The following is a 22714-nucleotide window of genomic DNA, read 5'->3' as shown; positions in this document are numbered from 1 at the left end:
GTGGTCTCCATGGAAATCCCATTGTTGCTCAGCGCCAGAGCCTTGAACATCTCATCCATGGTAACGAATGAAGGGGATTTGAAATCAATTGTTGCCTCCGACATGATTGAGATTTTAGGGTAATCAAAGGTTAAAAAAGTTTAAAAGCGACATGATATAAAACAATAATTAATCCTTTGAATAAAAAATTATTTCGATTTCAAGTTGAAATCCCTCGTTTTTATTGATTTGTTAAATTTATTCTCATGTGAGAAATCAGAAGCTGGTTTAATTTAACTTTGAATAAAGTTATACAAATTATTATTGCTAGCGGAGGAAATTAACCATAAAAAGTGGTTTGATTACTCACATATTATATTTTAAAATAAAGCGAGGTGGAAATTGCCATTACCTCGCAAAACAAAAAGTTGTAATACCTACTAAGATATTGAAGTGCCAGTGACCCACCGACATCATTGTAGGCTTGGGACACTGCTCAATATAGGCTGCGCCCCTCCCCCGAAGAGAAATAGCGTTTGAAATTTCACTAATCTAAGGCCCCTGGCCCGGGGCAGTCGGCCTTGGTCTGCCCTATCTGCCCCTTCTACCACCCAGTGTTCGGCCCTGGTGATTTCTATGCTTAGCATCTCAACATCCCTAATCCTGAAAATATAGAAACACCTATGGAAATTTATAAGAGATCACTTCTCTAAATATATTAAGCTGAGCATCAGGATAAGAAGTGTTTTTTTTTTCAGTTTTATTTTGCCGTTAAGAATGGTCCTGGTCAGTGGCGTAACTATGGGGAGGATTGATGGGGGATAGTTATCGTGAATGACCGTAAATAGTAACTTTAAGAAGTAATACATATCGTTATATAATTTTAGGAAGGTATTTTTAAAGAGCATTTTTATTCGTGTGGATATTTTTTTTCCTTTTTATTTATTTCACGCTAAATTTATTACATATTTCTACGCTTTTTCCATGTCCTAATTGTCACATAATTCAATTTATGATTTTCTTTATTTAAAATTTTTTTTATCGCTGAAATGGAAACTTGCGTGAGCGAGGAACATTAGAGCAGTAGAATGTCGTTCCCAAGTTAATAACCCGTTCTATGTAAACCATTCGGGGCCGTCCCTTGCCCTTCTTCACGCCCACCTGTCCCTCTGCGCGATCGTCCTCATCAGCATATCCTGCAGGGGCGGCCCGGGGCGATTGGGGACGGGGGCTCATGATGTGGCCCTCCTTTCCGGGGTATTAGGGATTTTTTCCCCGAAAAAATTTATGATACCACATACCTGAAATTAGATTTTGGTGCTATTGTGAATAAATTATAATTCAAAAATAACACAATTTCGTAAGGAAAATACTATGAAATGTGAGAATTTCAGAGCTTATAAAAGTAAGAAATTACTATGGTTTTATCATCTATTAAGTGAATTTGTTCCTTGACACAGCACCGAAATCTAAAAATCCTTAAAAATAAGCTTTTTGAATGACCCTTTCAAAGAAGCACCATATTCTCTTTTACTATTCGACGCCTTTATTTTATTATTAATTTTTATAAAATTTTATTACTCTGAGAATATTTTAAATAAAGCAACCAATGAAAACGTAGAATTTTATAATTGTAAAAAATATTTTGGCCCAAGTAATGTAATTTTTTTATTACGAGTTTCATATACGCTTCGCGATTTACGCGAGCGTTGTGGGGGTTCCCTAAGCTCGTGGCCCTCGGCGATCGCCGACCGGCCGACCTGCGGCCAGACCGCCCTTGCTATCATGATGCGGCGAACTAAGTTGTTCCATGTTCTTTCGTTTTTTAGAAGACTTTTTCTTCTCTGCAATTATCCTTATTTCTTACTCAGTCGATCCATTTTATCGTTCTCCAGTAGAACCTCATTTCGGATGCTTCCACTCTTGACTTCTCCCCTGCTGTCAACGTCAAAGCCTCGTTCCCATGCAGAAAAGAGCCCCATATCGTTGGCTAAGTTCTAACAACACGTATCACAAAAATAGCAACTTTCAGGAGAGCAAAAAAACGATTTCCAATTGTATGCTAAAATTAAAAACCAAAAATTCATGAAACTGAAAAATATGCATACATTTGCCAAAAAAGAGTGGTTTTTGTTTGAATTTTACTTTTTAATTTTATTGCACTATGTTAAAGATACCTATGTCGAACCGGACAAATTTTGAGATGCGTTTGATTTTAAGAACTTTGCCATCGATATATGTATACACTCTATTATGGGCCGTACCATGCTTTCCTTTCCTTTTCTTCAACTATTGTTTTCATCACGCCATCATTGCTCAAATACGTTTTCCCCTAAGTGTCGTCTATTGAATAAGTGAACCTTTTTCTTACATGTCTGCTTGTATTATCAGGTGGTAAATTCATCTTTTTTAAATGCTCTTTTCACCGGTAATTTTATACTGACCTACTTTCTTTTTTTTCGTCCCTCGCTGTTCATTGCAAACTTAACACATTGAGGCGGTTTAATTTTTATGGGGTAATACAGTTCCAAATACTCACTAAATTGGTCACCATGTTTCTTATTCGTGCATACATCGAACGTCGAAAATGGCCAATTCTTCAAATATTTTCTGTATTACAAAATCTATGCCTTTGAACAACGCACAAAAAGTACTGATGTGTTTAGCAACCCATCACCTCTAGATTTTTCTTACCCGAGATTCGCTTGAATATATACTCTGAAAGCGGGGAGGCATAGTAGGCTTAAATCGAAAAAAGCCGGACAAAACCTCAAAAATGTTTTTTTTTAGAAAGGAAGTTGAAAAATGGCACGGTTATTGGCAATAAATTAATACATGTTTTGACTAAAACCATTTTTCATAAGTCGCTTTTTTAAACAATAGGCATAGCCTCGAATTTGATCCAATTTCGTAATTAGAAACCTAGATTAATAGCTGAGTACTTAAACAATTATACGACATCCATTGAGTAATAAATTTAAACAGTGGCATAGAGAATGCATATAATTTATTTCTATTCGTAAGTTAACGCACGTTAAGGTGTTGGCTTCTCATCCTGGGGGTCCGCATTCAAATACCGGTGAAGGCGGAGATTTTTCCAATATTTCCCGGTGCCTGCTAGAGTACTTAGATGAAGGCACTTGGAGCACAGCACTGCTTTCGTCGGACGGTGTTCCAAGTAATAAAACAATTACCATGGATACTACCGTGATGATGTTATCTTACCTTTCCCTCTCCACTCTTGCTGCTCATGGGGGCTGACATGTTAGCTTTCTTTTTATTGCATTAACTTCATTACATTATTACATTTAATCTGCTTGAATCAAGGAAGTGCATCTGGCGGCTGGTTTCAAAATACTTCTGTTGTAAATTATAACATAAACATGAATTATTACTTTATAATGTGTAACAGCGAACAATATATCAATTCTGTGTTAAGTAATGAAATGGATATTCCCCAAAATTGAGCAATGAACACCGTCTCTCATTTAGAAAATTATAATACACACAGCAAGGTCCTCATTATAGGATATGTTCCTCCTCAAGCCTTTTCAATGAATCGATATCATTAATACTCCTCTTCCGTGAAGGCTTGTGATCTGACATTCGTCCGAGACGTCAGCGAAAACCACAAATAAACCGCCGTGTACTCATCAGGGACGGTTATTGGTGGATGCGAAGTGCCCGCTGAGTTGCCATGCGACGCTGTCTCCGAGTCTCCTCGCCATTGCTGTCGTAGCCCATGTCATGATGATGCTGTTTTGTGAGGTGATGTAATTTAATTAATTGGAATTAGTATGCTACAAGATGACATTTTTACGCTTCAAAAACTCCTCCTTTTAACATAGACAAGCCTATAAGACTCAGGTCACTGAGATAATTTACAACATACATTTACTTTCATTGGTGGAGAAGAGGTTACATTTTCATGAAATAATTCATAATTTATTTGGCGATAGACGCTCTCAAAGAAAAGGTTTAGTGATTTGAGAAGTGCAGATGGACAAAATGATTCTGAAGGAGGGTAGAAGGAGATAAATGCATGGTGCCTAAAGGGCGCCTTCTTGATAGTTGGAATTTTAAGTATTTCATTGATTTTTCCCAGGTGAGGAAGAAATTTTATTTCAGAAACACGCGAAAAAATAATGTCTACATTCTCTTTGGATTTTCACCGCGTCAGATCGAAGGTGAACTTTGGACCTGAAGACCCTGACTACAATGTCAGCGAAACTGTTGTCGCCAAAAGCAAACGTAGGTGGTGAAAACCCAAAGATAATGCAGAGATTATCTGGTCAACGCTGCAAAAATCTTCGAAATATGCGAAAGAAACTTAACTTCGATGATAATGTGAATGTTACATTCATTTTGTTTCGACACCTTGCTTGAGATTCTAAAATTTGATTTACGTTGAAGAAGGAAAAATGAAATATTACTTCAAACATGTGAAAGGAAGTTTCTCTAAATTTAAAGGTTACTTATCGAGAAGAGCTTAGAAAGTACGGGCGTCAGAGAAGGCAATTTGAAATTAGACTTTGTTAGAATGTTTTTTCCTCATCCGTCAGCCCTCCGATCACCTGCTGATTCCACGAGCACGAGACCGACTTAGCGCTGTCCCCCAGACCGTCGCGAGCCGCGCTCTTCAAGTCTTTGGCCACCGATGTCCTCTCGGCTGGTAGACTCGGAATCCGTAGCAAGTCCGCTATGGTGGCCACGGAGTCGGATGGAGGACCTGGGAAACACAAAAGGAAGATGAGTGGCGCTGCGTCCGTCAGACATTCTGGTTCTTTTGAATGGCAATTTTCACGAATATTACAAAAGAGGAATAAATATGTTGTCACCCACAGCGCATTTAAATGGGTTTATAATAGTCACGGCGCTGACGGACAAACTGATCCGAGTTATATGGAGACATAAGGAATTATTAGGGATATTAACGGAAATTTATATACTTGATGATGCCATTGACTGAAACTCGAAAAATTTCAATGCTATTCCTCGCAATTGAAAACAGAATACTGCAAAATATAGGTTAAAAAAGTGGATTGCAATGCACTCATAACCGCGCCGTGATCAGTATTGAAAACCGAATGAAATGCGACAGAGGAGGCGTAGGAAATCAGCCTTCTATGGGGTGGAATCACGCCTCCTCTTTGCTGTCTCCTTGGCATTTCCAATCGCCGGCGTGGTGCCCTCTGCATTAGCCTTCTCTTCACGAAAGGCGCCAAGGGGACCACGGCTTAACGTCCCATCCGACGGACCGAATGTTGCGCTTGAAAATGTCTTCCATAAAACTTTCGATCAGAGATCGGGAAAGCTCAGAAAATCTATCACAAAAACTGGATTTGAACGACACGATTGGTATAATGAAACTTATCATTGAAGTGTTCGTATAAAGGAATGACGGTACAGGTATACCAAAAATTATTTTTTCATACTCCGAAATTAAGAGTTGAAAGAAAATTAGTATCTTGCCAAAAGTGGCTAAATTTAACAGCAAAATCCCACATTGGGGGCATGGAAACAGAGTGAGCAAGCAATATTTTGGTTGTCCATATTTCTTAAGTTTTCAGAAAGACATATCAAATCATATTTCAATGGCTCAAGTATTGACATACTTTGTTATTTGCAGATAATTTTTAATCTAGAAATCTAATAAAATATTTTATTTAATGCATTTTTTAATTGACTGTGACTATATATTAGACGGATTCAATATGACAACCAGAAACAAAGAAAAAAACGGATACCACAAAAGTCACCAAGCAAACCGAGGAAATTCAGGCGATCCCTCAAAATTAGAAAAAATCAACGATGCATTGGGATAAAATAGTTGATTTGATTGTGGATTTCAAGTTTATTTTGGGGGTGTATCATTAATTCGGATGTAAGTTAAGCACATGGCTCATTTTCTTTGAATTGCACCTTTAAATCTATGTGCAATAATTGAATAAGGATTTAATGAGGAAAAAATTATCCAATATGCCTTCTTTGAATAATGATTATGAATTCCGCCTTAGTGTTTATGATTGGCAAGTGGATTCATAAACACTTTAAACGAAATGTGTAAATTTGTAAAAGTACCTTGACGCAGTAAAATTAACATAACGGATCACTCTGCAACTATTTGCCGTGAAGTAAAACCTTTATTAGTTACCTACGTAAACTACGAGCGTGTGCGACGTCGCGAAATGAATGTCGGGCCTTTTTGTGTGTAGGGTGGCGCCCCGAGTCCCTTGCACTATCGCGGATTTCCCCCCCCTTAAATTCCACCCACAATCCTGAGGACTCTTCCTCCCCCTGACCACTGGCTCCTCCTAACGACGCGCATCCCGACCGCCTTCGTCATGCAGTCGAGTTCAAAATCAGGCCAACAATTTTGACTCTACCTCGGGCTATTTGTGCATGACAACCTCCCCTCATATACTTAGTGATTCCCCGCCCTCTCATGGCTGTAAGTAAGGAGCAATGCGTCACTTAAGTTTTTTCCCCTCAGTCCTCATTCCTTCCCAGTAAAGTTTGAGTCTCACAGCGGTTTGGTTAGTGCTGAGATGTGGACGTTTGTCGCTGAAGAGTACTGGTGAGTATTATTCTCGTACATAACTAATTCCTCCGTGCTATTTCTACTTATTTCATCTTAATTTTAGTACAAGAATGCAGTTTTCTTTCGCAATAGGATTTGGTCAAAATTAATGAAGTTCTTGTACCCGTATTCTATGTTTAGACTTCTATCTTTCGTAACCGCTATAAAAATCTGGTTCCATAAGCAATGTCTCGTGACGAAATGTATTACCACGTACGTGTTAATATATGGATGCATGAATTTGGTTCACATATTCGCATATGATTGGTTCAGTTACAACTTTTTAGAAGTGCACGTGAACTTGTACTAGATACAGAATCATGAAACAAGACCTAATTGCCTAATGGCTCAAATTAGTGGACATAGCAGGCATTTCCGCTGTGACAATCCCTTCTAGTCATCTACATCTACATAATACCCTGCGAGCCACTTCTAGGGTGTTTGGCAGGGGGTGATCAATCACCAGCATGCTGCATGCATAGGATTCCCACATGCACACCACACGGTCCAAAAAACGTCACGTATACTAACAAATTATACTATAATATGCTGTTAGAAATAATAATAAAATTAAGAAACATGCAATAAGTTTTACATAGGCTAGTTGGCTACACTACAAGTCATGCAATTTATCTATGAGTTCCATCGCTGCCGTTATAATCTCTTATCGATCGTGGAAAAAATGACATTCTGAATCTGTCTGTTCTACAATCTATCTCTCTTATTTTACTTATATGATCTGATCTTCCGTAGTATTTTGGCGTCCGTAAGATATGGATAACCCCTAAGAAAAGACACTGCTCTTGAATTTATCTACAACGTTTAGTCTATTTTTCAATCTACGGTCCGACGGAGATTCCCATCTGAGTTTATCTAAGAGGTCAGTTACACTAACAAGACTATCGTTACGACCTTTCACATACCTGGAAGCTCTTCTTTGCACGCGTTCTAACTCTATTATTAAACCTTTTTCATGAGGGTCCCAAACACTGGCAGTATATTCCAAATGTGGTCGAACAAGGGAAAAGTAGCTAATTTGTCTCACTTTGTCGTCACACTTTCCTAATATCCTTTTAACAAAACCCATTTTACGATTAGCAAGACCGGTCATTTCTCTGATATGTTATATGGATAGAAGTATGGTGTCATCAATACTATTTTTGTGCTATAGCTTAAGAGCATTTTCTTATAATTTACAGTTTACAAAAGGTGGTGTGAATAATTCAATTAATCGATTGAATGAAGGTGCAAGGCTAAAATCAAGCTTTCAACCACCCCAACGAAGGCATCGGGTCAACCCTTGGAGTGTTGTCATCGGTCATACTGCCAGCAGTATGCATGTCTCAAGGAAATAATGTGAAGCTTCCTGCTGTGTTACATAACGGCATGAGCGAGTGTTCATCCAGCTACACAGTGAAGTGAAAGTGTCAATGGTTCATCTAAAATTTTTTTGTCATTTGTGTGATCAATGTGAAGTGTTGATGAATATAAATCTTTTGAAGAGTTGTTGTTGCAAAGCTGAGCTCTACCGCCGATGGCCATGGAAGCAAATGCATGGTAGGGATTCTTCTCCTCTTTCAGTTTGATTCAATATGAAGCTTGAAAATTCTTTTCAGATAATCATGTATAACAAACTTGTTTTAGCAGCAACTTTTTCTGATCGAAAGGATAATTCTTTGACGAAAATTGCGGCGTCTTTTTGAAAATCCACAATATAGTTAGAATGATGAATTTAGTGTTTTTTTGCAATATAGCGAGATTTGCTCGTTGAGTATTAAATGCTATTTATGTCCTATAGTACTAATAGTGCTGAATAATTTTAATGTCGTGTAACCCGGAATCTAATTTCCCCTGGCTCGACTTTTTGATTTGCGATGCGAAGCATAGTGAACTTACCAATGTTCTAATACATAAATTTTTAAGGTTCAGCAGTCATGTGTCATTAGTTTAAATATTTAATCAAAGTGCCAACAACATGAGGATATAATTGTCAAGGAAGTATGTATTTAGTAAAATTTAAAAGTAAAGAGTTAGATACTGAAGAACAACAGACTCGCCAACATGGGGTGTTGGGTTAGAGTGAGAAACGTATTTGGTTGGGGGAAGTAGATTAACTTATTTCCAACTTCCCACTTCTCTGTGGATACATGAATGTGCTATCCTACGTGAAGCAGTGACCGCGGCGGACGGGACTCCATTTGACCCATGTATTTCTCATATGTCATCCACAATGGTGAAATCCTGGCTGGATAATTTTCGAGTCGTTTATCTATGTCTCTCCTGAATGACATGACTTTAAAGGACGTACCACTACCTCTAGACCGAATGCATCTTCTTAATTATGTTTATATTAGATTTCTGTATATTTAGCAATTGCTTAGCTTAGCAATAGCTTAATTTTTTAAATTTAAGATAAACCCCTCCCCATACTTTTTCTTCGTCACGTAGTCCACGGAAAAATATAATCTGTTTGGTAGCTGGAGTAAAACCCGAGCCCTTTCCTGGTGTATTTCTCCCTATCATCGTGATTTATGTATGAACAATCAAGTATATTGACCAAAGATTTAGTAAGATTTAATCATGCTTAAGGGTTGCGAGGAGAACGAATGGTTTTCCTTCAACTTTTGATAAGGAATCCTCACTGGCCAAGTCTGAATTACACATCCATAAATATTCACAGTTAGACATGATGAAACATTCTGTTGCAGAAACGCGTTGATTTAAATCCATGAAATAGTTCACTTAGTAGTTAGCAATTGACAATCACTCAAGTAGAGGCGACCAAGGTATAAACTCGGCGAGTGCTTAAGCTGAAATTAATTGAATTATTTCTAGACTGCTTTTTCTTGCGGCACGCAACTAACGCACACTATTACACTTAATTACTGTGATCTCAGACCGTCTCATAGGCACACCGCTTATTGGCTCATTAAGTGCGCAGTGAATTGTTACTGACAATGGTTATATTCGGAAGAAAGGTTAATTGCACCTTGTTATAATTTTTGACATGTTTAAACCTACTGTAGATGCCATTTTCGTTAATTGAATGAATTATGAAATAAATTTAATAAACCATTATGAATTTATTTAACGCAAAGTTATTAATTCATATGACTAAATTATAACGATGTTGCTTATCTCGAGTAAGATTCGACGATGAAAACAAAAAATTGTGGTTGTCTTCACGAAAAGAAAATCAATCCTAGCAGTTCGTTAATATATTTTTCGTTGAAGTCGCTGGTTTTGCGGGTGAATCATATCTTGGCGATGGTTAATTAGGCTACAGTGTTTGTTGGAGAACTTGCCAGTATTTTCCGTAAGCTACGAATACGACCCTAGAATTGAAATTAATAATGCTCAATGTCGCTTTCCTTAAATTTTAAGGATTTCAATCGTCAGTAAATATGATATATGTATGACAATGAAGTGAATAGTAAAGGGGAGAATTTCTGTGCACTAATGCAAACACAATTGTACTAATCGCATAATGGTAATGTCATTATCACTCATGGAGTCCAAACATCTATTCACTGCCTATCTTCGCTATTCACTCTCGTTTGCAATTATTTTACGTGATTAGCTTCTTATGTTACTTGCTTATGCCTGAGTGCAAAATTACAACCTTTGTTCACTTGGACATTAAAAATTCATGTTCTCACTTACCTCAGTCAATACCGTTGTTTTTTCTTCTTTGTAGTTCAGTAGATAGCTCATAGATACTGCTCTCCATTATCATTTCCTCTGAATGAGACGGTGACTTGAACGAACGAAGAAACGGCTGAAAAAGTCCAAAATACTAAATTTATAAATTTAAAACTTGCAAAAATGTGTTTCTATCAAAACGACGGTTAGTGAAGGACTGGGGTGTGTTGTGTTTTATTCGTGAGCAGGGGGGAAGGGGAGGTGCTTGATTGGAGACGACAGTTGAATGCAGACCGTTAGTATTATAAAGTATTGTTTTTCGTAAATCGATGATGCGTTCTGCAAACTTACCTTCTGACCTTCGGAGACGACTAGAAAATTCTGGAACATTGATCACGTGTTTCATGACTGTTGGCTCTTAAAGATTTTTCGCGCTATTTTTGTGTAACATCGCCAGCTTGAGAACAAATCCTATTGGTTAAGCGAAGCATTGGTTCTCCGCGGGAAATAGTTTTTATTTATAATACATAGTATATCAACGTATTTATTAAAGTATATTACTAGATAAAATTTCAAACAACCCAATATCAACGATCTTTAGCGTTTCGTACATATTTCGTTGCCTTAAAATGAAATGGTTATATAAATTATCGTGACGTCACAGGCATACGTCATACGGCTGACTTAGTGTCAGAAGTACCCCTCCCTCAATTCCTGGACTGCACTTCGCGGCGAGCTCTCTTGGGGTTAAGAGGTGAGTACCTGAACTATTCTTTTGCTGATCTTTTATGCATTTTTGTATGATTTTGAAGCAACTCTCTGATGTAGAGAATAATTCAAGAACACTATTTATTCATCTTTGTTAAGTAATCGTGATCATAGCAACTATTATTTTGAACGAAACACTTTTTTACGCCAACCGTCTTCCGTTCCAACTTTATATACAATGTGAGGAATGTACATCTAAGTTAAAATTAGTGTCAGAGTAGTTTGTTTAAGGAACGCTGGTGATAGGAAAACATCCCCTTCGATGACAATCGTCCTGGTTTTCCTCTCGACCCTGTTAATTTTAAATCACTTGATTTGCCAATGCGATTTCACGTGACGAATACCCGATTGCTCAAATTGTATGATCCCCTTTTGCGTAACTATGTATTCGTTTACGAGTGTTATATGTGTAACTTTTGAAAATTGGATTTCGCTATGGAGTGCGAGTATTTGAAGTGAGTAACATGCGAGTTGTTTTAGCTTTGCATTGATCGTGTGTCTAATAGCACGAAGATAACGGTTTGATTACGGAAATAATGATCCTAACGGCAATACTGTGGCTTACTTTCAGTACTTTGGCATTTTATCGCTGTGACTGTAATTGTAAGGTATTAACAGTAGACGAGGAACTGTATGACAGTTTCGTTATTGATTATGAGAGAACTTGAAATTGCATGGTGTAGCTATTATTATTCTTGTTTGCTTTAAAGATTTTTTCTTATCGGTACCTTCATGGCGAGTTATTCCACATTTTAATGGTTTCTAAGAGGCTTTAATCGTCCTTAATATTTAAGCCACGTACGTTACAACAGAATAATTTCGTTAGGATATATGCTGACACTCCTAAACCGCTTTGAAATAATAAGCCGTTAAAATTATTGTCAGAGTAGTTTGTTTAAGGAACGCTGGTGATAGGAAAACATCCCCTTCGATGACAATCGTCCTGGTTTTCCTCTCGACCCTGTTAATTTTAAATCTGTAAGAGAACATTGGCGATCATAATTCGATTTACAGCACTTCATTTGGCATTTTATTTTTTACACGCAACTCTGAGGTCGTTAGTATGATAATATGTTGTAATCTTTAATTTCATCATCACCTTGAGTTATGTGTTATGTTAACTGTATACTTTTAGGGCTTAATTATATTGACAACCATAAATGCGAAATTTTTCTTTTCAGGTACACGAGTAAAATGGGGATAGCGAATCAATGCCGTGAAACGGGTGGGGTCAAATGGGGAATGCGATGAGGTTTCAAGGAAGAAGCAGCATTCGGGAAAATGGTGTGTTAATATAATTCACTTTATCATTTGATGTCTTTGAATATTACCATATTTAGATCTTTTTTATCTTTATCTCTCTTCATTGCTATAGGTGAACGAAATACTGTGAGTTACGGATATTATAACGTATTGTGCGATAATTCTTATGATTTCAATTTTTTTAAATTTCAAAATTTATTAATTAACTTTTTTTCGATGATCCGAATGCCCTAGTTTTAAGTTTTTGACCCTTGGTGACTATTATGTCTTCGAAGGCCGCTAGGAGGAATGAAAAATGTTTTTAGTTTACGTATCTCACGTAAATTTTAAGCGATAATATTTAATGATGCCACGTGGAGAGAGATGGAATTTCTTGAATACTCATTTAAATGATTCTTAATATGCGATATACGAGGTATTCCTTTCGTCTCCTACCGTACACTTTCCCCTCTAGTATTGCCTTCTTCAGGCAATCATAATAAGTGCTCCAGGATACATCCGTTACTCGTGGTCTGCGTTCTGCTTGCTCGGATATCCATTTAATTTTCTTATAGCCAAATAGCTATCGGTTTCCCTACCACAGTCATTGCCCAGGACTTCCATGGCAAAGAATGCTCAAACATTAAGTTCTGATGAGTTGTCTCCTTACTTTATGCTCAAATTTCCTGCTCATATAAGTGAGGTGATGCTTTATTTTTCTGAAAAGTTCTCTTCGCCTGGGCTATCCTACTGATTATTTCTTTCATGATTCTTCCGCCGCTGGTTATTCTGCTTCCCAAATATTAAATTAGTCGACTTCTTCCAACGCTTTTTTCCCTAAGTTTATGCTTTTCTTGACTTACTGTCGCTTGCTACACTCTATTTTTTAATGGTGATTTTTAGATTGCTTTGGTCATTGTCCTACCTATCTTCACTTTAATATTTTGAAATGTTGTAAATTCTCAGTTTATATTTCCTCGTGGATATTCATGCATTGAAGATTCCGGACTTTTCTTTGATTTAATCGGACCCATTTTAGTTCTGAGCTGATGAAATTACAGGAGAAATAATTCGGCCTTGACGCACTCCGTTCCTAATTCTTGATTCCCTATAGATGTGTCCACATTTTATCACGTGTTTAGAAAAATAAATTGTGGATGATTCACCTGTCATTGTTATGTACAATACTTATTTCAGAAATGCAAGTATTGAATTCCAACCCACGCTTGTTATGCGTCATATCATAACTCTATAGATATTTAAATTGTTTTTGACCTTGATCGCCCTCCATCTCATGCAGATATTCAAACCATCTCTTCACATTGTATCAAATATCGGTCATGAGTTCTCCGTTGTATCACTTACGGTTTACATTTTACGCTTTTTATTTGAAGTTTTTCAAGTTCCTTTCCCAAACGAGCCTCTAATTTTCCATGCACACGATGTTTTTATATTCCTAGACCATGTTTCACTGGCCTGTCTGGCTTTATGACAAATATCGTTCCCTATTTTAAGTATTCTTGTACTTTAGTGTGTCTTCAATGCGATCCAAGACTTTCTGCGTGATCCAACCTTATGATTTCCTTCTCTTAAGAACTTCTTTATTTGCTTTCGTTAGCTCAGTGCCTAAGATTTTCCGACTCTCTTCCTCTAATATCTCGGTCAGATCTGATGCTAGATTATTCTGCACTGCTTACCGACATTACACTTTCCTAAATCATTCTACTTGGCAAATACTTTCCACCGCTTCGTTTTTTTAAATATTGAGTAACAGGACTTAGGACTATTAAGTTATGACCTCTGTGGTTACATACCCTAGGGTAGTTTATGTCGTCCTTTTCCTAGTTTCTGAATCTGTTTTTGGTAGAATTCAATCAATTTAGAATCTTCTCATGTATGTTGGTGTTTCTCTCGTGAAGATTTTGCGGCTGTGACAATTAAATGTTGTTTTAGCAACCACTAGCTTGTGATGTGTGTTAGTCTTTCATTTTGGTTACACTATCTTTGTTTTCCGGAAATTATCCAGTCATGACCTTTGCCGATGATATATTCACTTTCTGGGAGAATGTTTACATTTTATTCATCTCTTCCTTGCTCTATTACTTCTGTTTTTTCTTGATAGACCTATTCCGCTTCTACATTTTTTATCAAATCTTTTGTCTGCTTACAAACCTTCTGAGCTGCAGTAATTATGGGTTTTGGTTTATATCTCAGCCATTGCCAACCTATCATTAAATTGGTAAGTGGTCTTTTAATCTGCGCTCTTTATTATCACTATCCCCACTTCATTGTTACCTTTTAGCGATCCTGAGTGTATTTTTCCGTAGCATCCATTCCATAAGTTTCCCACTTCATGCCATTTCATTTCGCTTATTCTTAATACGTCGTGGATCATTCTTCATATCTCCACCCACAAAGCGATAAAACGTTTCATCTTTAAGAAAATTTATCGCACATGATATATGTACTCGCTGTTGTAGCCCTCGCATTGAATTTCGAATTGGTGACTAACTTTGTATAACTTAATTATATTTTACTCAAGATGTTGTGTGAATCATGTTTGTAATGAATATACTGGATTTGAATTATTGGGATAACTGTGGTAGTTACCCCTGCCCTTCCACATTGCATTAATAATGCCAGCAAATTGATATTACGATGCCTGCAGTGAAAAATGTGTGGTTCTCTTAATAATTTCAGCTTCCGCCTTTTCACATATGAAGAAGAGCTGCTATCTCCTCCCTCTGGTGAAGGAAGGGATATTAGGTGTCGACTCATATTGCGAGTAATTTTAAATAGCATAATATTCCACTGAAACACGGCAAATAAATCACAAGCTGCAAGAAATATCAATATTCAGCCATGTGCTTTGTTTCCAAGAATAATTTTTTAGTTTTTCACGATTTTTCCCTTGTTTTCCTAACAACCGTAATTGTGATAACACTGCTATATCTGGTGATGACACACTAATGCGTTGTAACTATGATAAGGTATAAATAGTTATTCTATCTAATTTAAAGGTTAAAGTAGTATATTCTGGATTGATTTTAGCAAATGCGCGGCTATTAGGACAAAGTTTCAGAGCTCCATCGTTAGGAGCAACTGACTAACTTTAAAAAAAAAATTAAAACAGCCTTATGTAATAAGTCACATAAGGGTGTATGCCGTGTGTCGTTCTGGAGATTGCCCCGACGTTTCGAGACCGACTGCTGGTCACTTCTTCAAGGTAATAATGCTGGACTTGGTTTTTCCTGCCTTTTTTATATTTCTGGTGGGAGGGATGGACGGAGGGTATGAGGAGTTAGGACTGGAGGGGGAAGATAACGAAATGTTGCGGATGACTGGGTTCCTAGTACTGCTGATTCTTAATCCAGTATCACTATTATGGTTGTCCTCGTTTTTCTTTATTTCTATGGGTTCGCGGATGAGTCGGGCTTTAAAATGTTTTATCCTCGCGATGACTCTAGATTTTTCGAAGTCGATCGCATGTCCGGTGGCTTCTACGGCTGACTTTGAAGAGTAACCCAGTCGAATGGCCCGCTTGTGCTCTTCTATGCGAGTTTTTAACGTTCAACCCATTTCCCCGATGTATTTCTTCTCGCACGATCGGCAGGGGATTTCGTATACTCATTCAATTTGAAGTGGCGTCTTATCGTTGGCATTTCCCAGAAGGTGTCATACTCTGGCGTTTGGTTTAAAAAGAGCTTTAATGCGTTTCCGGAGGATGTTACCGGTCTTATCCTCGTTCCTTTCACGTAGGGGAGGAGAGCTTTCTTTTGGCTAATGATGTCTTCTGTCTTGGGAATGGTTCCCATTGTCCTTGTTGATCACCTTTGTTAAATTGCGGGAAATAGCTCCATTGTCGTAACCATTAAGACGTAAGATGGATTTCAGCTTAATAATTTCTGAAGATAGATTCTTCGGGTCACTCAGCCGGATCGAACGTTCAATTAGAGAGGTGATTACAGCGTTTAATTGAGCAGGGTGGTGATGAGAACTGGCATGGAGGTATCGATTTGTTGACGTCTGTTTTCTATACACGGCGTGGCCTAGGCTTCCGTTGTCATTCTTCTTCACTAAGACGTCGAGAAATGGCAGTTTTCCCGATTCTTCTATCTCCATAGTGAATTAGAAAGTAGTGTAGCTCTGAACCATGTTTTTTAAAAGGGTGAGTGGAAACTATATTCTTGTTAATGGGATTTTTGTTTATGATGATTTTGTATTTTGGAATAGGCTATTTCGAAAAGATATGCTCACATGGAAACTTAATTCAAATACCTCGGAAGAGTGAAAAATGACCTTTGCGTGAGAGTAACAAATAAAAATGATGGAATATTTGTAGATAAAATCAAATAATTTAGGGAATGGATGATCAACTTTAAAATGTGACTGTATAGCAGTTGCTGCATTTATCTTATTTAGGACAAAATTATCAAAACGTATTTATGATGCTAGTTTCCCTTGTCAGTTTTATGATATTTGATGTCTGATGTATTTCGCTACTTCTACTTGACCGGATGTTGCTCGTGCTGTTAGTTATTATCCCAATATAATTCATCTGATTATTTAGGGTGAAAGAGTACAAATCAAGTACTAATTTATATTTACTTGGTTCTCAGAGCTTAATGAGGTTAGACAAACTGCTTTTGATTACTATGATTATAGACGGAATTACAATCTTTTCTCATACTCTAGTGTAATTAAAATGAAGACCTAGAATGTGTGTGATTATTTTTTGGGTATTGTCGATACTAAGGATAGGAATTTTAATGAACAGAGATTTTGACAGTAATTATCCGCATGGACACGATAATACAACCATTACCACTTCCCCTGTTGATTTCCTCTCACTAAATTAATCTGCTTGGACAGAAGTGCATGTGTTTAAGTGCATAGATTCATTATTTTTTTATTAAGCCAGAAAAAATTCCTGTAATGACTTTTTCTTGAGTCAACTGTATCCACTTTGTTGATGTTAAAAATGTCTCTTTTATTCAATGAAAAAATATCTACGGATTAAAACTCGAAGAGATATTTTATAGTTTCTCCTTTTATCTGATTCACAACAAATAAAACGTCTTCTTTGAACGAATCCAATGCATCTTGTTTACTCCTAAGGAAATATTCAAATACCTTTCTGGAATAGTCATTCTTCGTCGCAATTAAATACCATGCTCTTCAGAATGACTATTCCTCCATTATAAGCGTGAACAATTTCCAATTTATTCTCGGCCCTCGATAAAATGTCTTCAAATGGAGCTCTCCTCATCATTGCAGGTAGTGTAGCTTATCTCGATAGAGCATGTAAAATTGACACCGTAAGCCAATGTCTTTCATTTAGTTATATCTTGCCTGTAGAGTTATCCCATTCTACAATGCCACAGTGCCTTTGTTTTCCCTTGTTCATGCCATGTGTTTGTACTAGTACCGTACACGTGGGCTAATATGGCCCACATGTCATCAATTTCAAACAAGTTTCTCTATAAGAAAATAGTTTTTACTAAATTTCAGCTATGGCAACATTTTAAAACTTCGATAAAATCATACACTTTAGCTGGCGGCTACATTTTGACTCAATTCTGTTTCTTAAAAATTTTCGTATTTCTCAATTTTGTGCCAATGTCACACTCTGGATGTGGTAACTTTGGCCCAAGATTTATTTTTTCACTAAGAAAGACATGTTAAAAGACTTGGGGCAAGGGAGTACTTGGATATTTAAAAACACATGCTATTGAATGAAAATATTATATTTTTGGTTGAGATAAACATATATACATTAGGCAAAAAAATGTTTAGGATATCTTCATGTTCTTTCAAGAATGATTTTCTATGAATGAGCCTTATGAATGAACCTCAAAATCCCTCTTTTTTCAAGATTTGAGGATGAATATCTTTGACAATCTCAATCCTCTTATGAAATAGCAAGTCCTTATCTTTCGGTCACTTCCGACATTTTTTGGTCGGCGACATGAACTCCATAATTGCTCTCTCCTCTGTCCCAGAGAGCACCAAACCTGGATGTCGGAGTCCGTTCCAATGAACACTCACATATTCACCCTTTTCTATAGATTTGTTCAATTCCTCAATGCCATCTATTGCATCTTCAGTATTATCAGTGGGGAATCTTGTTCTTGCTTTTCAACCGTTGCGCCATCAATCCACCCCTGCTTCGTCAAACAGTATCGCGTCCCTTTACAGCCGTTTTCAGTCCATGTGGTCCATAAATGCACTCCTATAGTTCACACTTCTGTAAGAAAGGACTAGGTTATCCGCAAAGGCGGTTAGTTTCCCACTGAAAATTTAGATTACACAGATGGTTGATTTTTAATAAAAATCATACTGGACCTAACGCTGATCCTTGAGCCACTCCAGAACAGATATTATCGGAACTTCTATGGCTATTGTAGTACCTTAAAAAATTTAAGCGCGAAGTCAGGAAACTTTCGAACTGAGTTTATAGAAATGCTACGAATTTCTGCCAGATGTGGTTTATCCAAAAACATCTTGTATTTTTATTGTATCAAATGCTTTTTTATAACTATGCATACAGCAGCGGTTTATTTATTACATTTAATGGACAGAGATATCGGGGTGATAAAGTGTTGCAAGCGTCCTGTGTACTTTTACCTATCCTAATACGAAGTTCATTCTGTAAGTGCTTAAAATTTCCGAAAAATCGCTCTCCTAGTTTCCAGTTTCCAAAATAAATGTTAGTCAGAAATTAGCACTTGTGGGTCGTGCGCAGTTGAAGTTTGAGCTGTATCCATCTCATAGTTTCTTTTTTGTTACCGATTGTAGAGAACAACTTTTGCTTACAAAAAATTATAGAGCTGAGAGGATACTAAAATCGAACGTATTGGTGCATATACAATTTGTTTTTATATCTTTTTCTAAAGACTTATTGAACGACCCTCGTACTATATTGAGTGTCACAGAACCACTTCATTTCCGTAAAATTTATCAGTATTCTTTTTACAAGTTTTTCAAGTACGCTAAAATAAATTTAAGAAATCAAGAAAAGAACTTTAATAAATAAAAGAAATCGGACGGTAAATGTGAATACACGTTTTCGATCGATTTTTTTGTGAATGGAAACAATAATTTCTTGCTTTAAGGATGCAGGGAACCTTTCATTTGGCAAGCTTTCATTGAAGAAATTGCAGATTACATCTGCAATGTCTTATATGATAATTTTGTCATACCAGCATTATTTGATCTGGACGGGCAGCTTTTTTAAAGATTGGCTATTGACAATTTTTAATACATCAGGCGTGGTGACTGGTTCCAAAACGGAGTTCAGGCTTAGATGATTTTTACTATTTGATGAATTATCAATCATTGAATTATTTTTTACAATTGGCTACAATTTAGTAGACTCAAATGTACTTACGAACTCCTTTTTGAAGTCAATATCAATCATAACTGGGTCATTTAAGGTCCGATTTCCTTGTTAATACAAGGAAATCGCTCATGCATCCAAAATTTGTTTCGCTCCAGTTAATTCCTTGAAGATACTCCACTGTTTCTTTTTATTTTGATTTACTTTGTTCAATTGTTCCATGTAATAGGAGTTAGCCGCATTACGAACACATATACACAGTTTATTTAATATTTTTACGCACTCTTCTCTCAAGCCGTTATTGTGCGGGTGATGACGTAGTTTTTGAAAACGATTTTTTACGCGCAACTTTGCTCATCGAGGAGTCAGTGATCCAGGGCTTTAATTTTACGGCAAGTTCATTCCTGACAATACTTAAGACTCATTTACACATGTTAACAGTATGTTTGAAAATGTATTAGAAGTTTAGGAAATTTCATGTTCTTCATTCAATACTTCCCAAGAATACAGTCGAACATTTTCATTTGATGATTTACGGCAGCAATACTATAGCAAAGTGACATAAGATGGTGTACTTTCGTTTTCCTATCGAGCAGAAAGATTGGAGATTGGGTTGGACTGGAGAGTGATGCGTTATGCCTAAATGCATAAACTTGGCTCGAAGGTCTACATTAAATGTGTTGAAGAACCGAGTGATTACATGATCTGAACAGGTAGCTCATTGTCTAGTTATTCTGGATGCTTCATTGATTAAGGTAGTCAAGCCACATGAACTCATGATATTTTGAAAACTGCTTGGAATCGCAGCTCGGTATTAGTAACTGAACATTCATATCACCGACCATTACTAATTTTTGAGATATGAGCCTTGATTAGGGTTCAAAATCTAAAACAAATTGATCAATAGAAATTTTTTATCCCTGTAGACGACAAAGAGATCAAATATACAAAACTTGCATGAAACACTGATCAACAGTAGGGCTTATATGACAAGGCCTCAGTACGGTTGTTATGTCATGTCTTATAAACGGTAAAACACCTCTTGCTCTTTCAAAGGTATTATAATTTCCATAAGAAAAGTGCCTACCCACTCACTGTATATAATTTAATCAGATTATATTTATATTTCATTCAAAGGTATAATATCCGGCAACTGTGACATGCTACTTAAATGTGAAAATAGTAAATTAAAATTGCGTCTAACACTTCGGATATTTTGATGGAAGATCAATAGGGAATTATTCCATTAAAGGCATTTACAGTAATATTTACATCCATAAGTTTGGCTTATAGTTTAGGTATGCCTTCTGTACCATTGAAGTATGAATCACAACAGCAATGATAAAAGATGTTTTACATCATCCATGATGCTAACTACAATTGTCGGCTTCTTTCCTACTTTTCGCATATAAATTTTACCTCCACGAATCCAAAGATACTTACAGTGCTTATCATTCTGCGCCACCCCACCTTTCTACCAGCACATAAGGGTCTCATTAATGTAAACAAGTATTATCGTTTTCAATAATATGCAGACACCCATCAGACCCATTTTATTGATGGGGCCGTGTCGGTGACCACTTACAGGGTTGGCACTCAATGCAAGCTGCTTCCTATTCCTTTACATCGCCGACGAGGTCGGACACGGATGAAGCGCGTACGATGTGTACCGGCTCCCGGATTTCGAGGGTACGGCCTATGTCCCCGCTTTGTTGGGTCCCGATAAGACTTAGCGTAGCTGCGACCGGCATAAAAGGGCAACGAAACGGATATTTGCGTCATTCATTCGTTTGCGTGGGAAAATATGAGACGAAAATTTGCTGGTTTCGTCTTCCTTGTCAAAAACCTTCCGGGCGAATATTTCCTTTGTTAGTAGCGAAAGGGTTAATTAGATGTGGCGCTTAGGAGGGGCGAGGGGGTCAAGCCGATTGTCACCCAATCTCAGGTGGGGGACCTTGCAAGTATCACGTATTTTTTCATTAAATATGATTAAACACTTTTTAAAAATAAATCTAACGAATGAAGGTTAAATAAATGTATTTGCACTAAAAATACGCATTCGATTATGTCGTGATAATAACGCATGGTTATGGGTCATGGTTTTAAGTTATTTAGTTTTCATTTTACCACTAAGATAACCCGGAAAACATAGAAATAAGGTTCACTTTACTGTCTCTTTTGTTTCCAGTATCAATTTCAACGATTTATCTAAAAAGCGAAAAATTTTGTTACATAAATATTGACTCTGATTAAGATTACTATTTAATGATGCTTCCGTACTAATTTATCCAAAATAAACTAGATAAAGTTAAATCGTGATCTCGGTAGAACAAAGCAACTTTGAATTCCAATTTGTACAAATCCTAAATAGTTGAATAATCTTGCTCCACTTGTAATATACTAACATCGTGTGGTCAATAACTCCAATTTTTTATTTATGTAGTTAAATTTTTTCTCTCCCTCTTTAAAAGAAATAGTTGATACGTTGTAATATACTGCCGTAAATGTTTGTTTGCTATGTATTTCTTTGTTACTGCTTATTCTACGAATTCACTAGTATTGCTAATATAATAATTAAAGTTATATATTTCTAAGTTAGTTTACATCTTTATACAAACTTTTCATTGCAAAAATCAAGTGGATACAAAGAAATCCACATTAAAGTACAATAATTTAATTTGTTTACGAGAGATTTTAATATACCTACCCTATTCAATATCACTTTAGCAAGCTCCCTATGAAATAGTCTGATGTTTAAAAGTCATTGAGAAAATATGTGAATTTCTCATGAATTTTTTGGTTGTCCTTCATTTTAAATAAACAGCCTTTGTTTTAGTATCCATTTCCTCGATTTTTTAAAGACAAACGGGTATAATAGTTTGAATCATTCCACCTCAATTCCAAAAAGCTTGTCCCTTAGGGTCTCAGATTTTGATGAATTCATGGTTGATAGTTTATAAATGACGCTATAGATCATACTACTATGATATAGACTACCAGTCTATGAGTAAACGTCCATAGACTGGTATTACGAATAATCAGAGAGCCGCACGGGAGAAAAAGTAAACGTTTAAATATTTTCAAAAAAATATCATTCAGGAGTTGATTTATATTTAATTTTTGTAATTCTAAGGTAATGAATGAGCCTACACTCTAAAGAATAA

General features: G+C 36.6%; 1 long non-coding RNA gene across 1 annotated transcript; it reads right to left on the bottom strand.

The window, feature by feature from the left end:
• Positions 1 to 2969: 2969 nt before the first annotated feature.
• On the bottom strand, positions 2970 to 10490 carry LOC124170714. The gene is made up of 3 exons (XR_006867566.1): positions 10223 to 10490; positions 4554 to 4708; positions 2970 to 3735 (listed from the first exon to the last, which is right to left on the bottom strand). It is a non-coding gene; the product is annotated as an uncharacterized LOC124170714 (long non-coding RNA).
• Positions 10491 to 22714: the final 12224 nt, after the last annotated feature.

This window comes from Ischnura elegans, chromosome X (genome assembly GCF_921293095.1).
Source record: "Ischnura elegans chromosome X, ioIscEleg1.1, whole genome shotgun sequence".
In the NCBI taxonomy this organism is placed as follows: domain Eukaryota; kingdom Metazoa; phylum Arthropoda; class Insecta; order Odonata; family Coenagrionidae; genus Ischnura; species Ischnura elegans.
This window is presented reverse-complemented; position numbering and strand designations above follow the sequence as displayed.